Here is a 6,000-nt window from a genome sequence, read left to right as displayed (position 1 = left end):
TTGTATTATGCCAAGCCCTAGTTCCCTGCATGAACCCAGAAAATATGGAAGTTCATTGGATATTATGGCTTGGTTTACTGTTTCATTGGGGCAAGCCAATCAGGACATTTCCTGGGCGCCCCTGAAACACAGTCGTTTCAATAAGTGGCCTCAGTAATTACACATTTGCCATCCTTTGACCTTGGTTTGACTACCTTTGCCTTGCCCTTGTTCATGTTTTGCCCAATATTTCATCCAACTTCAATAATTATTTTCCAATTCATTTTTCACCCAAAAATTATGAAATTTTTTACACTTGATCATGTTTGAGTCTATTATTTAATGGTGAATTTTAATTAATTTTCCAGTGGTTGGTTTTTAATTGACAATTATTTTCTCAACATGTGTGCATGAATGATACCCTTGGCCATTTCAATTGTGAAATAATGATGTTGTGCCCAATGCCTTTGAAATTTTTTAGGGTGAAACTAGACACATTGACCTTCATTTCCATATAGAGTTTGTGCATTTATCATTTGTGGATTGAGGGTTATGATTTTTTGAAGTCATGTGTTACAATTGATGCTATGCCATGATCATGTATTTTCACAAATTTTGTTCACACACTTCCCCACATCCAAATGATCCCAAATTTTGCATGAATGATCTCTTGTATGTCTAGTTGATCTATGAATTTTCTTGGAGTTAATCATGCTGTTTTCCATTTAATTGAGAATTTTCTTCCATGCTTAGTCATTTGTTGACTTTTTGTGCTATACCTTGCCAAATCCTTTGTGAAATTCTCAAATCATATTGTATGTCCATGAAATTTCATATGTGATAACTAGACTCTTTGAGCTTTGCATTGGTGTTAATCTAATTCATTTCTCTTCTGTTTTCAAATTGATATGATTTTTTGAAGTTGACCCATGCTTGTTGACTTTCACCATGCTTACTTGAATTTGTTTTGACTTCATGATTTTATTTGACTGCCTTCCTCTCATCCAATTGCCATGAAATTTGACATGTATACCATGTTAGATGTTAGGATTGAGTGTGATTTGTTTCATGATTTTTTGAGATTGTTTGAGTTGACTTTTGAATGAAGTCTTTGCTGTTGACTTTTGTATGCTTCCTTTGCTATGCTTTGCATTCTTTTGCATATGAAATGACCTTGATGCATGATATAAGTTTGAACCCAATTGTGTTTGCTTCCTACATGATTGAGTTTGACTTTGATTGAATATTGCTTGCTGCCTTGACCTTCTTCTTTCATCTTTGACCCTAGGCTAGCCCTAGTGGTCTTCTGAGCTTACAATTGAGCTGTTGTTTCAGGTTGAGCACCCATGCTTTAAGGATCACTCAAATGTGATTGAATTTGATTGTTTGCTTGTCTATATTGTGCTAACCTTTTGTTTTGTAGGTGACTCATGTAACTTGAGTCTTGCTTTGCACAGTTGATCTTCTGTGGTTGACTGTTTCTCCATTTCCTTTGCTTTTAACTGTTTAATTGCATACTGATTTGTTTGGTTTTTCTCAGGTACCCTTTAGTTGCTTTAGTTGCTTGCTTTGCTTTTTAGCAATTGCTTTGAGGTATAATCTCTTTTACTTCATGTAGTCTGGAGTCCCGGTCTGTTATTTGACCGGGCAAACTGTCTGAAGCCCTCCTTAAGAGGCAATGCCTGTGTTTGTTTAAAATTGTCCTAAGCAGGAAAAGTCCTTCAAGTAAGGCAATCGGTGGAAGGTAGGGATAAGTAGCCTATCCCCCACTATTCAGTGTGTCCTCTCTCTGCTCCCATTACATGGTTGAAGCATCGAGATAAAAACCCAAGATCTATCGAGTCAATAAGGGGAAAGAGTTCCATCTTTCTGAACTCCCCTACTTTCTATTTGATGCTCTCCCAGGCCAGGGATAGAAGCAATGAGGCACACCCCTCATCTCCTTTCCTCTGCTTCACCTTAGCCTCTCAATGGCAAGGTTAAGAGCACACTTACCCCATTCCAGTTGGCCCTAGTGCCTAACCTCTGATGTTTGAGCCCCCTTGTTGGTGTGTTTATTTTATGCTATCTGTGTTTGTGATTGCTTTGTTTGCCTCTTTAGGCTCTAGTTGCTTGCCCTTGTGCAATAGGTTGTGCTTGGCTTGCTTCCTGTGCAAGTCAAGTCTGTGTGGCTTAACCCTTGTGTGAGCCACACTTAGAGTTGTTAGGCCGAACTACGGCAACTCTGATTCTCATGTCCAGATGAGATACGTAGGCACGAGATGCGATGTCTTGTCGAGTTTGACTAACCACTAACACTAATTCTTTTCTCTCACCCCTGTTGTGATTGAGATATCCCCTTTCTCTTGCCACTAGTTGCAATTGAGATCCCTTGCTTCCTGTGCAAGCCTTGTCTAGGATAGGTTGGCCCTTGTGCCATTTAGCTAGAAACCTTAACTTAGGGTTGACTTTGCATGACAACATCTAGGCTCGAGTCGTAGTCTCCCTAGAGTTGTGTCTCCCTCTGTTATCTGGTTAGGCTAGATCCTTTGTCCCTGCGTAGGGGAACTACATCGCCCTGATCTTCACACCAGATGAAGTATGTAGGCAGGAGATTGAGCTGATCTCTCCGGGCGCCTTTTCTTTTCTTTTTGTGTTTTGTTTGACAGTTATAGGCTGAGTCCCAGACTCCCTCTCTATCTGTTGTGTTGTTTAGGTTCGGATGCTGACGTAAGTCCAGTGATTGGCATTCAGGCTCCACGTTTGCCTCTTTTGCGTGTCGTTTAGGTTCGGATGCTGACATAAGTCCAGTGATTGGCAGTCGGGCTCCACGTTTGCCTGTGTTTTGTTTTGTTTGCGTGCGTGTCAGCCGAGCTACGAATGCTCTGATTCTTCTCTCGTCCGAGAAGATACGTATGCATAGGATACGATATCCTAGCGAGCATGTGTCGTTTCCCCAGTCCGAACTACTTCGACTCTGATGTCTATGCCTGATAGACTAAGTAGGCCCAGGATGCGACATCCTGCCGAGTCAGTTTCAGTCAGTCTCTTTTGTCTCTTTCAGCCAGTGTGTGTGTGTTTGAGCAGTGTTTAGCAACCATATTCCTTCCTTTTGTGCGTGGATCCCGTAGAGTACTACGGATGCGTAGGGTGCCTAACACCTTCCCTTCGCATAACCGACTCCCGAACCCATCCTCTTTGGTCGCGAGACCATGTTTTTTCCTAGGTTTACTTCGAGCGTTTCCTTTCCCTCTTTCGGGATAAATAACGCACGGTGGCGGCTCTGTTGTTTCTTTCTTTTCCCGCCGGTTTTTCGCGCGATGCGACAATATGGCTTCAGTTTCACCTTGAAAACCTATCTAATGTTGATGACTTTCTTGTTTTTTGTAAGCTCAGTTAACTCTCAAGTTGTGTTTCTTTCTATAGCCTCAAGTTTTTCTTCCATGACCTTCAACCCCACTTTATTATTTAGAGCTTCTTTAGTACTAACTAGTTCAGAGTATACTAACATGGCACATTGAATAACTTCTCCCTCAGAGTCTACTTCAGTATATTGTAATATGTCAAACTCTGCAAATCTCCTTGGTATTTGTCTGATTCTTTATGGCCTCTAAACTTTTTCAGAATCTTCTTCAGATGCTTGACCACCTCCAGAAGTTGGACCACCTTCAGAAGCTCTACCTTCAGAAGTTTTCCCTCCTCCAGAGTCTTGACCACCAGAGTTTGGATCATCATCAAAATATGGATCAGAATCAGATTCACCATCAGAGTCAGACTCGCCTTCAGAGTCAGACTCACCTTTAGAGTCAACTTTAGAATCATCTTCTAATTCTGACTCATCTTCAGAACCTTCAGATTTTGAAGTATCTTCGGAAGTCAACTCAAGTGTTAACACTGCACCAGAGTTGGATTGAGACTCGTTCCAATCCCATGCTTCTAATTCTTTCATAATGACGTCTCTGTTGACTTCAACCTTATTACTGACTGTACAATAAAGTTTATAGGAACTTGTACTGTGGTACCCAATCAACAATATTACTTTGCTTCTATCATCCAGCTTCTTTCTAGTAGCACTTGGAACATGTTTGTCACAAACGGAACCAAATACCCTGAAATGACTCACACTCTGCTTATCACCAGTCCACTTCTCAAAAGGAACAGTTTCCTTCAGCTTCTTTGTTTATCTGATTGCAATATTCTTATTCGATTGCACGTTGCTCCTCAACCTAACTTATGTTTGATCTGAGACCGACACCCTTCAATAGTGAGTGCCTACAAAAACATTGATAATGGTTGGCAGGATCCTCCATTGATGCATGTCTACTGCATTAGACATATCGCTAAAAATTTAATGCGGGAGATCAAAGACAAAACATTGCGAAAGAAGGTTGTCAATGTAGGGTATGCATTAACATAACCTTCTTTTAAACATTCCTGCAAAGATATCAGATTGTCAAACGCAGAGCAATACAGTGGATCGACAATATTCCATTGGAGAAGTGGACTAGGGCATACGACAACGGTCAACGTTGGGGCCACATGACAACAAATCTTGTGGAATCAATGAACTTTGTCTTCAAAGGCATCTGAAACCTACCTATAACGGCTTTAGTGCTAGCAACGTATTACGGGCTAGGGGGCTGTTTGAGACCAAACATTCCAAATGAAGTTCAAGGTTATAATCCAAGCAGTTGTTCAGTGATGCTTCAATGAAATTCATTAGAGGGGAAGCTTTCAAAGCTAACACACATGTGGTCACGGTGTTTGACCGTACTAAAGGTTGGTACAGTATTGCTGAGTCCATGGATCACAATGAAGGCATGCCGAGGGGACACTATAAAGTGGAACTTGATAGAGGTTGGTGCGACTGCGGAAAGTTACAAGCCTTTTGTATGCCCTACTCCCATGTCATAGCGACATGTTCAAAGGTTCGACGAGATCCATCCTACTCACTATCTGACGTTTACAAAGTCATAAGCCTTTCCAATGTTTACAAAATTAGTTTTTCAATGGTAGAAAAAGAGGATTATGGCCTGCATATCAAGGGGACATTCTCTGGCACAATGAAATAATGCGAAGAAATAAAAAGGGCCGCCCAAACAACGCCCGTATTCGAACCGAAATGGATACGACAAACAAAATGGTTGGATTATATAGTTCATGTCGTCAGCCCGATCATAATCGTACTAACTGTTCCAGTGTTGAAACAAGCACAATAAGATAATTTTAATTGTAACTCTTTTTCTTTATATTAAAAACAATATTTATTTCATATGATAACTTTGTGAGGAAATATCATCACAAACAAATACAACACATACAACATATAAGCAACACATAAATAACAACACAACAAACTACAACAAATAAAATACCATTACTAACAAATACAACAGATAAACAATATAACTATGCGATTACAACAACATAACTATGCGATTACAACCATCAAAACAATTTTGAACATAAAAGACATCATCTTGTAAACGTTTTTGTCAGTCTTAATATCCACCCATACACAAACTTCTCCATTTTGGTTGAACGTGGACTCAAACCATTAAATTCTTCTGATCCTTTCACCCTTTGCAATTTCTCCATCTAACCAATGGTTCAATGTCATATTAAGACGTTCAAACGTTTCTATATTCCAAAGTCAGATCTTTATCAGAGATTGCACTATTGAAAAGATTAAATCGACATTTCTCTTGTGAATATATGAGTATCAGACATGGTTAAAGAAAAGAAAATTGAAGGAGGTTGAAGGAGATTGAAGGAAAATGAAGGAAAATGGAAGGAGGATAATAAGTTGTGTGAAAAATTATGGGAGATGCGTAGTGTATTTATAAATCAGCACACACATGCATGCGTCATTGTCCTAGGCGCCGCACACACATGGCACATGCATGCGCCAATACATATGGCAGACACTCACATGCCTACATGCATGCGCCAATGCATGAGACACCTTCACATGCTTGGCTGCATGCATGCACCAGTAGCTTGGGCGTCTCCTTTGAATGCTAATTAGATGCGGCAGTTCAA

This window comes from Lathyrus oleraceus, chromosome 2 (assembly GCF_024323335.1).
Source record: "Lathyrus oleraceus cultivar Zhongwan6 chromosome 2, CAAS_Psat_ZW6_1.0, whole genome shotgun sequence".
Lineage (NCBI taxonomy): Eukaryota > Viridiplantae > Streptophyta > Magnoliopsida > Fabales > Fabaceae > Lathyrus > Lathyrus oleraceus.
Note: the sequence above shows the minus strand (reverse complement) of the source record.